We start from the raw sequence: 12,110 nt of genomic DNA, 5'->3' as shown, positions 1-12,110 counted from the left end.
AGAAGTGAAGAGACTATCTCGAGGTCACATTGCTAAGTGGCGGGCTGGGTTTCAGTGAGGATCCAAAAACAGGTCTCCAAGCATGCTGGCTCTACTTAGTCCAAATGCTTCCTATTGCTCTACAAGGAATTCCTGCCCATCTCTTATCTCTAGCCTTTCCAAGAAGACTACCTCCCTCAGGCTTCTTGGGAAGCCCAACCCTACCTCCTCAGGGCTGGTTGGTGAAAGATGTCCCTCCATTTGTCAGGCCCTGCCCTTGGAGAGATTACACCCCACCTAAGCTAGCTGAGAATAGTTACCCAAAGGAGAGGAGTTGAGCCTGACTGGTGGTGGTGCAGTTGACAGAGCATCAACCTGGAATGCTGAGGTCCCAGGTTCAAAACCCCCGAGGTTGCTAGCTTGAGCACAGGCTCATCTGGTTTGAGTACAGGCTCACCAGCTTGAGCCTAGGGTCGCCGGCTTGAATGTGGGATCATTTCTCTCTCTCTCTCTCTCTCTCTCTCTCTCTCTCTCTCTCTCTCTCTCTTTCTCTCTCAAAAAGGAGAGAAGTTGAGGATGAGATTGTGGGGTCAGCTCCAGCACCATACAGAGATCTGGGAGTGAGGGCAACACCAGGGCCCAGCTGGGGTGTGGCCAGGACGCTGTCTGCTTTGCAGTGCTGACCTGTCCCCTGTAGCTGGGAAAGACAGGACCCCAGGGTTTGGCCTTCCCATCTCCCACCCTTCTCAGCTAGTGGTTGAGGATGTTGGAGACATTTTTCACCTGAGGGACCTAGAAGAGGAGATGGGAGGGTTGGTTGCTTCTGCTCTTCTCCCAACTCTGTGCCCTTTGGTGCCTCTTCTCTTCCTAATTCCTCCTCTTCCTCCTCTTTCACCCCAGTCTAGTCTCCTTGCTGTTCTTCTGAAGTCACTTTTTCTTTGCCTCCCTCTGTCCCTCTTCCCTCTGTTTATTCCCTCCTTCCTCTTTCCTCTTCACTCATAGGATGTAAAACCACTTGCGAATTTCTTAACCTCTCTGAATGGAAGCCCTGACCTCACAGTGTGGTTGTAAATCTTGGTGGTCAGTAAAGAGAAGATGCCCAATCAGAGGGCATTCCCCTCACCCATTCCCCTTTCTCCCAGATGAGAAGAGGGTAAGTGGAAATGCCACACGGGCTCTCCTCACCCCCCCCAGGAGAACCCCAACAACAACCACTGGAGAAAGCATGAGGCATGCCTGTCCTCCTCCCCCTGGGGGGACAGACCCTGGTCCAGAGAGTCTGGCTGCATCCAGCAGGGTGGTGGGGTGACAGATAATGTTTGCTGAAGATCTCTGTGGGGGAGGAAATCTTGATTTACCACTATTTTACTGTGTGCCCAGCATGGGGTAAGAATTTTTACATGCATTATCACATGTGGTCTTTGTGAGAACCCTATGAAACAGGTACTATTATTAGTGTACTGACTAGCAGATGAGTAGCGAGATTCAGAGAAGTGAAGTGACGACTTGCCTTGGGTCACACAGCTATTAAGTGGTGAAAACAGGTAGTCTGACTCGAAATGCTATATGCTCTTTAACTTTTTAAAATTTATTTATTGGCTGATTTTAGAGAGACAGAGAGAGGAAGGTGGGGGGGGAGAGAAAGCATTCTCTTGTCATTCTACTTAGTTGTGCATTCATTGGTTGTTTCCCATATGTGCCCCGACTGGGGATCAAACCCACAACCTTGGTGTTTGGGGACAACACTCTAACTGACTGAGCTAATCAGCCAGGGCATCTTTAACTTCTTATTAAGGGAAACTTTCAACACATAGACGAGTAGACAGAGTAGTATAACAAACCCTCGTGCACCTGTCACCCAACTTCACTGATCAACTCTTGGCCAATCTTGTTTCATCCCTACCCACATCCACAGCATTCTTCCTTTATTTTGAAGCATATCTCAGATATTAGATAATTTTATCCATTTTTCAGTATGTGCCTTTAAGAGAAAGTTAAATTTAAAAACATGACCAAAACATAGTTACTATGCTATAAAACTTTGCAATAATTTAAGTTTATCTAACAGTACATAGAATTCTCATCTCCAATCATTGTCATGCTTCTCTGCTCTCCCCTTCTGCCTCTTTTAATAAAAATAATGATACCTCTACCACTACAAATCCGTGCCACGCACATTATCTAATTCAGTGTTCCTGTCAGCCCTTGGAGGACTTTCATTTGGAAATGAGGAGGCAGAGGCTCAAAGACATAGATGGACTTGCCCAAAGTCACACCGTGGGTTAAGGGCAGAACCAGGCCCTGTCCTAGGCCCCATGTCTCTCAGATCCTGCTTCTCTTCACCCCAGAGGCTTCACCATGGACACTTCAATTGTCAAGCTCAGAAGTTCCAGGAGCCTGGAGCAGTCGGCTGAGAGGCACTTCCCCCAGAGGCAGCAGGTTGGGCAGTGTGCGTCCCCAGCTGGGAAGGTACAGCCACGCTCCTTTCTCTGGGAAACAACAGGACTAATTCCTCAGCTCAGGCTTATTTGCTTTCGGTAGCTCCCCAGAGCCTGGGAAGTGGCTGGGGCTTACCACCCAGCCTCCCGAATGGCACACCTTAAGCCCCCTGCACTAGGGCAGATTGAATGGGGAAGCCCAAAAGGCAGGCACAATAGCCAGATCACTCAGCCGACGTTATCCTAATTCTACTTTTTGCCTAAGTGCAGGAGAAGGGCAAAGGTCTCCCCATTTTTCTTCTGGGAACCTCCTTGCCTAGCCAGCCTTGCACATGCAGAGAATACCATGAATTCCATTCTAAATCCCGGAGCTTTTATGGCTAATTCTTCCATTAGTCTGCAGGCTACAGAATAAACTTCTTAGCCTGGCATTCAAGGCTTGCAGTCTGCACTGATGCAGCCTATCGTGGAGACCGAGGGGACCATGGGACAATTTCAGGGGAGACAAAAGCTTTATACTAGCTAATTCCTGAAATTCTCCAGTTAGAGCTTCACTTCTTTAGTTTCACACTATGTTCTGTTTAAATGAAAGCATTGCTCCTGCCAGCAGTGTTTATGTCTCCTTCCAGACCTCAAATTTAATGCCCTAATACAGAGGTCGGGAACCTATGGCTCATGAGCCAGATGTGGCTCTTTTGATGGCTGCATCTGGCTCGCAGACAAATCTTTTTTTAAAAAATAATTTTATTTTTTTTAAAGGGGCGACATCAATAAATCAGGATACATATATTCAAAGATAACAAGTCCAGGTTATCTTGTCATTCAATTATGTTGCATACCCATCACCCAAAGTCAGATTGTCCTCTGTCACCTTCTATCTAGTTTTCTTTGTGCTCCTCCCCCTCCTCCTTTTCCTCTCCCCCCTCCCCCCGTAACCACCACACTCTTAACAATATCTCTTAGTTTCACTTTTATGTCTCACCTACGTATGGAATAATGCAGTTCCTGGTTTTTTCTGATTTACTTATTTCACTTCGTATAATGTTATCAAGATCCCACCATTTTGCTGTAAATGATCCGATGTCATCATTTCTTATGGCTGAGTAGTATTCCATAGTGTATATGTGCCACATCTTCTTTATCCAGTCATCTATTGACAGGTTTTTTGGTTGTTTCCTTGTCCTGGCCACTGTGAACAATGCTGCAATGAACATGGGGCTGCATGTGTCTTTACATATCAATGTTTCTGAGTTTTTGGGGTATATACCCAGTAGAGGGATTGCTGGGTCATAAGGTAGTTCTATTTTCAGTTTCTTTTTTTTTTTTTTTTTTTTCTGAAGCTGGAAACGGGGAGAGACAGTCAGACAGACTCCCGCATGCGCCCGACCGGGATCCACCTGGCACGCCCACCAGGGGCAACACTCTGCCCACCAGGGGGCAATGCTCTGCCCCTCCGGGGCATCGCTCTGCCACAACCAGAGCCACTCTAGCGCCTGGGGCAGAGGCCAAGGAGCCATCCCCAGCGCCCGGGCCATCTTTGCTCCAATGGAGCCTTGGCTGCAGGAGGGGAAGAGAGAGACAGAGAGGAAGGAGGGGGGTGGAGAAGCACATGGGCGCTTCTCCCATGTGCCCTGGCCAGGAATCGAACCCGGGTCCCCCGCACGCCAGGCTATTTTCAATTTCTTGAGGAACCACCATACTTTTTTCCATAATGGTTGTACTACTTTACATTCCCACCAACAGTGTATGAGGGTTCTTTTTTCTCCACAGCCTCTCCAACATTTGCTATCATCTGTCTTGTTAATAATAGCTAATCTAACAGGTGTGAGGTGGTATCTCATTGCAGTTTTGATTTGCATTTCTTTAATAATTAATGAAGATGAGCATCTTTTCATATATCTGTTGGCCATTTGTTCGCAGACAAATCTTTAATAAAAAATAATAACGTTAAAAATATAAAACATGTATTACAATCCATTCATTTCCTACTGCTCATGTTCATGGTTGCAGGTGGCTAGAGCCAATCACAGCTGTCCTCCAGGACAACACCAGATTATTTATTGGATAATGCATAAGGTACATGGTCGTTGTATGGCTCTCACGAAATTACATTTTAAAATATGTGGTGTTCATGGCTCTCTCAGCCAAAAAGGTTCCCAACCCCTGGCCTAATACCACGTGCTACGTTTTTGCCCATACGGATTGGCATTTCCTTTCTCCATACCTTTACTCATGCTATCTCCTCTGCCTGGAACCTCATTTCTTCCTTCTTCATCCAGCAGCTACCAGGTACCTCAGGACAGCTGAGGCACTCCCTCTCCTGGGTAACCCCTCTGAAGGCCTCCCTCCTTGCACAGCCTTGCCACCCCTCACACTGGATGAAGGGCTCTTTGCTGGTTGAACTTGACCACAGCACTTACCTCACTGTATTGTAACCAGCACACTGTGAACTCCTCAAGGGCAGGGATCAATTTAACCATGTCAATCGTCCCCAGGCCTGAACACAGGGCACACAGTAAGGTCTCAATTTGAAGTGCTATTGAAATACTTTATCTCACTGAACCCTCACTGCAGCCCTGTGGCTTAGGCTGTTCAGGAACACTGAACCTTCTCATTGTAGAGAAGTGGACGCTGAGACACAGACAGGCAAAGTGATGTGTCCCAGGCACCCTTATTTCCTGCCTCCTGGTCCAGCGCTGCTCCTGCTACCCTCCCAGGCCGTGCAGATGCCCAGGGCAGAGGGGCTAGGACAACTCGGAGCGGGAGGCCGTGCCTCTGGGAATGTTGGAGCTAGCAGCTATGCTCAGACACCGCTAGCACAACTCCCTGTCGCCATGGGGCAAAGCCCAAACCCCTCATCCTGGCCGCAGAGCCTCCCGCAACCTTCCTCAAGCCCTCCTCTCCAACCTCATCCTTACAACTCCTCGCAGGTCCCTCTGCTCCCACCACACCTACCTACTCCCCTTCTCTGGCCTCACTTCAGTTTTCAGAACCCTGCACTTGGTCCCAGCGTTCTGTCCTTATGGCACCCTGAGATCCATGCTCAGTGCAAATGCTAAAGAGGCGGGCAGACATTCACAGGAGTCTCCAGCTCCAGGGAGCAAAGCAGCGCAGTGCTCAAAACCAGCCGATCAACTGGCATTCCCCACACTGTAGGCATCCTGAGAGATCTTGACCAATTTCTCCACGAAAGAGCCTCATGTGCAGTATGGTCATGATGCCTGGTGTGGGCCGAATGCTTCGATCTCAGGCACCACGCAGAGCATTTTGCATGCAATGCTGCATTTCAACATCACAGGAATGGTAAGAGGCAGGCTCCGTTTTTTCCCTCTGAACTACAATTGGGGAAACTGCAGCTCAGAGAGGCTACTAAACTTCCCCATGGTCACACAGCTAGATAGTAATAGTGCCAGGATTCAAAACCCAGCCTGTGCTCTTAGCCACACTGTGAACCTACATTGTCTGTCTGCTGCTTTGCCCTTTGAGGAAATTCAACATGTTATTCACATATTAAACATCCTGAGGATTCTTATTTAACTAAATAGTTCCTATGTTTATTTGAGGCTGGAACAACTCCCTCTCACCACCACCTTCTGTTTTACTGAATCTTATTCACATCCCACAGAATATAATGTTTTACTGAACATAGTTTGTGAAATGCTGCATTAGAAAACACCCACTCCTATTGTAATAACAACCGGAGAGCACAGAACAGAGTTGGCGGAATCCTGGAGGCTTCTGGGCAGAGCCTCTTTGTCGGGCACGTGGGGTTCTGAGGCCCAGACAGCGGCACGTGCTCTCCCCAGCTCGCAGTCACTGAGGGGAGGGATAGGCCTCTGACTCCCCCTCAGGGCTGAGAACAGCCCTTACTCAAGGCGGGCTGGTGGGGCTAGCAGTCTGAAAACCTTCCAGCCAGTGGAATTCACACGCCTTCCTGTAGAGGCCGCAACGGCTTCAGGAGAAGGAAACTGCTAGAAGACACACCATCAAAGCACAGCTGGGACTGGAACCCAAGCCTCCTGCCTCCTGCTCAGACTGGTCCTTCCTGCAATTGCTGATGTAGACATCGGTCTCCTCAGCCTGGCCAGAGGCCCCTCAAGAGCCAAGTGTCCAATTCATGCCTGAGCTCCTGACTCCTGACTCCTGACAGTTAGAGCTAAAGAAATATTGATTAAGTGACTGAATAAATAAAACATTTGATTTTTACAAAAAAACTCTGTTTCTTGGTTTGGTTATTTACATGGCTGAGACTAACTTTTGGCTGCTTCTGAAGTGACTGTACCTTCAAAGGAGAGACATTTGCTACCAAAGAATAACAACAATATTATATTATGCTTAAAACATATCTGTGTGTATATACACACACATACATCAAACAGTGCTCTAAGTATTCTTTCTATATTAACTTTTTAAAATATTACAGTGAACATAAAGTTAGGTATTATTATTATCATCCCCATTTCGTAGATGAGAAAAAATGAGGCAAAAGAGGTTAAGTAACTTGTGCAAAGTAACATAACTAATTCATATTAGAATCAGGGTTTGAACCCAGGCACTCGAACATTAAAAGCTATGTTCTTAACCATTGTATTGTACCATCTCTTTTTATATTATTGATTTAAGAGAGACAGAGAGAGAAAGGGAGAGGGGAGGGGAGAGAGAGAGAGAGAGAGAGAGAGAAGAAAGCATTCATTTGTTGTTCCACTTAGTTATGCATTCATTGGTTGCTTCCCATATGTGCCCTGACCAGGGATCGAACTCACAACCTTGGTGTTTTGGGACAACGTTCTAACCGACTATGCTAACCAGCAAGGGCCTTGTACCATCTCTTGAAGGTGCTGTCTTTATCAAATATGTGCTATGTGCCAGTCACTATGTCAAAGCATTTCTTATATTATCTATAATGCTCAGAGCAAAGTCCTAGAATAAATATTATTTGTCCATTTTTTAGAAATGGACAAATTTTTTTTTAATGTTGGAAAAACGGAGCCTCAGAGATATAAAAGGACATACTTGTCTAAGGTCACAGAGCTAGGAAGTGACAGAATTGGGATTTAAAGCTATTAGTTCTAGTGATAGGCCTGTAGTCATCTCTCATCATGTATGGCTTAAAATGCCATATGCAATTCAGTCAAAACTTAAGGAAAAGCCAACGCACTGTCACCTTCAATAATATCATGTGAAATATCTTTCTCCCAATACAGAAATATGTTGGTTGGTTTTGTTCCAAGGTTTAATCATTCATTAATTCATGTGTTCATGCAAATAGTTATTGGACTGCACACACACGCACCAAAGCAGCACCTGGTGAGAGGGACAGGGCAGGGAACATGACAGGCCCATCTCTGCAAACCCTGCCTTCATAAAGCTTACATTCTGGTAAGACTGACCGTCATTTAACAATTAATTAGCCAATTAAAATGGTGGTAATTGCTGCAAATGAGAGGTAGAGCTACAGTGTGATTAGCTCGCTCAGAATAGAAAATGCCAGTTAATCTGCTTAATGTTTTGAAAGCTGTTATTAAAATTAACTTTCCCGTGGCTCCTATGGCACTTACTAAAAAAAGAGCAGGAAGAAAGAAGTTCGTATTTATCTGAAGAAATAAAAAGGAGTCATTGATCAACACACAATCCTAGAAAACAAAACTACATAAGAGTAAATTAGAGAAAATATAGTCAAGAGATACTCAATAGGCATTTCTCATGAGCGCCAACTATATGATGGAATTCTCTGAGGGGCTTTCCCAACAATGCTATTAAGTAGCAGTTACTATCCCAATTTAAGGAGGAGAAATCAAGGCACGGAGTGGTTAACCAGCTCTCTTAAGGTCAGTCACCCTGCTGCCTAGTGGGACCAGCATTCAAGCCCAGGTTGATGTGACAGCAGTGCTCAGAATCTTTTTTGAACCTCACTGCATTTTCTAATCTTAAAAGCTGATCAGCCAAGAGCTGAAGCTTTGGACTCTGACATCATAGGAATGCAAAGTCTTCTTGTCAGTACCATCTCTCCTCCATGGGGCCCTGGAGAAGAAACACTTCATTTTCTGGGAACAAAGAGGATCAAAAATGAGAAGATCACGTACAATGCAAACCACACTTCCTGGGGAAATTGTTAATTACTGGAATGATTGCATTCCTTTCCCCTGAGATAAAGGTTTCTTGAACAAAACGCTTTAATATTTTGTTTATGCAAATGGAGAAACCATTCTCCATCTCTCTAATAAGATGCTCAAGTGGGGTCTTTTCTCTGCCATTCTGCAACTGAAGCAAATGTTTTCCTTCCCGAAAACAATCCTACCTTTTGGTGCAGCCAAACCTTGCCCAGATTTCCTGGTCCCAATTTCAGGTGCAAAATCATTTCATACTAACCCAGTTTTCTCATAGTTTAAAAGGGAAAGTGGGACTTTACTTTGCATTGAAAGAAAGAGGGGCTCATCTTTTCTAGACGCATCCTCTGGCGCAGGAACATCTTCATCTGATCACCCACAAGGACCATACTGCACAATTGTCGTTTTCCATCAACGACAAACACTTTGGAGCATTTGTCAACATCAAAACTGCATCCAACTTTGGACTGGAGAAGTGTAGACCATGCCTTGGCCAATGTGCCTTCCCGGAAGCCTGCTCCTGGAAGCCTACTGCTCCTACCACCACCCCCAGCCTGTCCCACCACGGGAGTCCGGGAGCCCGAATGTCCACTGAGCTGCTGCTCTTACAGCAGACATTCTGCCTTTCTGAGAGTGAACAGGGAAGAGGGCACTTGGACAGGCGTGTACGAACAGCCCTCTCTCCTAAGGAGCTTGCCTTTCAGGTTTCCTAAGAGCCAGTGTGCCCATGGATTGTATAATGAGGAGGGATTTGTTTGTTGAAGGATCTTTTCAGCTTTATTGCTTAACTCAAAGGTGAGAAGGGGGTGGGGTGAGATGAGATTGACTCTCCTTTGCCTTCCCAAATAGTCCAGATTTAAGCTTTGTCTGCAGCTGCCCTGAAACAGCAGCCAACGTAGTGTTAAGAACAGGGAAGCGGAAGTTCTGGTCCTGTCGTATCCCCCTACTCTCCTATGTGACCAGGGGTAAACCCTTCCCGTTCTCTGGGACAGATTCCTGGTTCTAGTCAATGAGAAGGTGAGTACCATAATCTGGGTCTCGATTTCCTCATCTGTGCAACTGGCAATGCACTACATCTCTAACTTCACCCTCCTGGTTGCCAGAAAGATCAACATGGAATAATGTAAACTAGATCTGAGACCTGAAGGCCTAAATTGACAATGGCTGTGTTGGAATTATAACACAGGGGCAAGCTCTCACGGGCTTTGCGATTTCCTTGGCGGTGACTATCAAGTTCTTTGTGCAATAATAAAATTGATTTTATTTTATAACTTTTAATTTTGGAAAATTTCTTGACTTAAAGGAGAGTTGCCAGGCCAGGTTTCTCCACTCGAATGTTACTAACTTCCCCTTTCTAAAGTCAATTCAGAGAAGAGGGCCACTGGGCTGAGCCTGTACCACCCACTGAGTCAGAGATGAGGGGTTAAGCTCCACCTCCTGGGGGAAGAATATCAAAGAGTCTGTAGACTTATACTAAAAACAGCACATCTGATGGCCGGTCCTTTTGAGGCTACATAAATATCCTGTTTCTCCTTAAAGTTTTGCCCATCAATTTTACCCTAATCAGTGGATCTTAAGATGACTATGGTATTCAAATGGTCTTTTTCTATTTCCTTCATTTCTTCTATATTTATTACTTGAATTCTTTGGCACAAAAGACTTGGCTTTTCTTCCTTATTTCTCCATTTATTTATTTATTTTGTCAATATGGACTCGGTTTTATTGTTTATTCTTTGGGTTATAACCCAGAATTACATGTATAATATTTACTTTCACCATTGCAAGCTGTTCTTTTGACAGCTTCGGGCTGACTCTTCTGTCCTTTTTTTTTTTTTTTTTTTTAATTTTTTAATTTTATTTCTTTTTCCGAGACAGAGAGAGAGTCAGAGAGAGGGATAGACAGGAACAGACAGACAGGAACAGAGAGATGAGAAGCATCAATCATCAGTTTTTCGTTGCGACACCTTAGCTGCTCATTGATTGCTTTCTCATATGTGCCATGACCACGGGCCTTCAGCAAACCGAGTAACCCCTTGCTCGAGCCAGTGACCTTGGGTCCAAGCTGATAAGCTTAGCTCAAACCAGATGAGCCTGTGCTCAAGCTGGCAACCTCGGGGTCTTGAACCTGGGTCCTCCGCATCCCAGTCTGATGCTCTATCCACTGCGCCTCCGCCTGGTCAGGCTCTTCTGTCCTTTTGATGTGTCCATCATTTTTTTTTCTTTTCTTTTTTATGCATCCTTACTTTCTAGCACTCCTACAGGCTTTACATCACCTTGTATTTTCCCTGACTCAGTCCTAGAACCAGCCATTTCTGCAGGATCTCTGGCTCCTTTGACTGGGGAATGGCATTTAGAAGCCAAGGTCTGAACTCTGACTGTGTTCACTGCTACTGGGGTGTCACTGCTTCCAGGCCCACTCAGCAGAGAGAGAAAGGAAATAGAGATGTACGCTAACCTGTGCATATACACACATCTATATTTATTCCTATATCTATTTGTATATATTACAATACACATGAATTCATCTGATTCCTCCAACTCTAATCTACCCCCTTAGAGTCCATTCCAGTCTCTTCTCCATGCTCACGTGTGACCTACAATTTATTTATTTATTTGATCCTCATAAACTTGTAGTTTCAGAACACGAACCTCTACTCCTATGAGAAACACATTCACCATCTATAATACAGTGTTTATAAACAGTTTGTTTGGTCTTTCGTCAAGTATAATTTTCCAAGTTTAAAAGAAGGCCTGGACTCAAACCCCAGCTCTGGCACTCATCGGCTGTGTCGATGCAAGGCACACACTTAACCCCTCTTTCATCTCAGTTTACTTATCTGTGAAACCAGAATAATAAACTCTGCCCTGCCTGCTTCATAGCCCTGATGGGAAGGGAAGAATGAGAGGGAATGAAAGATGTAAAGGGCTGAAGAGCTGCTTAGCACTCCTCAAATTCCTGACATTATAACATCACAGCCCCTGAGTTCCAGAGGGCAGCTACTATTCTCTGCATCTCGTCCTGCTCTGAGGCACATACAAGGGCCACAAGTGTTCACTCCTTTCTGCATCCAACTCAGTGAGTCTGATCCAGACCAAGCTGGGAGGGAGCCTGGTCTCTGGCTAAATAAACACAGACTCTAAGAGCAACTGGGCTCTTGGAAGCGCTCTACCCGTTAGGGCATCTCAGACCAACCAGCCCAGCCAGAGGCAAGCTCTCCACTGCTCTTGGCCTCAGCTGCCTCTTCTCCCACCGTGGTAGACCTTCCTGGGGTGCCTCCCCCTTGTCGGGAAGATCCCCCGCATGCCAGGATGGAAAGCTTTGCTCCCACTTTGTTTTGAAGACTGCCAGGGCCACTTCCCTTCTCTATTCTTCAGTTTTCCTATCTGTAAAATGAGGGTGTTGAATAGATCAGCAGTCACAAACTAGTAGCTAGATCCAGCAGGCATGTGCTGCATTTGGCCCACAGGGCACTTTCAGTATGATTTAAAAAAAATAGCAGCCTTTATTTTTTCAGAGCAGTGTTAGGTGAAAAGAAATGGAAAGTAGAGTTCCCATCTGCCCCCTCTCCTGACCTCCACTCCAACA

This window comes from Saccopteryx bilineata, chromosome 2 (genome assembly GCF_036850765.1).
Source record: "Saccopteryx bilineata isolate mSacBil1 chromosome 2, mSacBil1_pri_phased_curated, whole genome shotgun sequence".
NCBI classification, from domain to species: domain Eukaryota; kingdom Metazoa; phylum Chordata; class Mammalia; order Chiroptera; family Emballonuridae; genus Saccopteryx; species Saccopteryx bilineata.
This window is presented reverse-complemented; position numbering follows the sequence as displayed.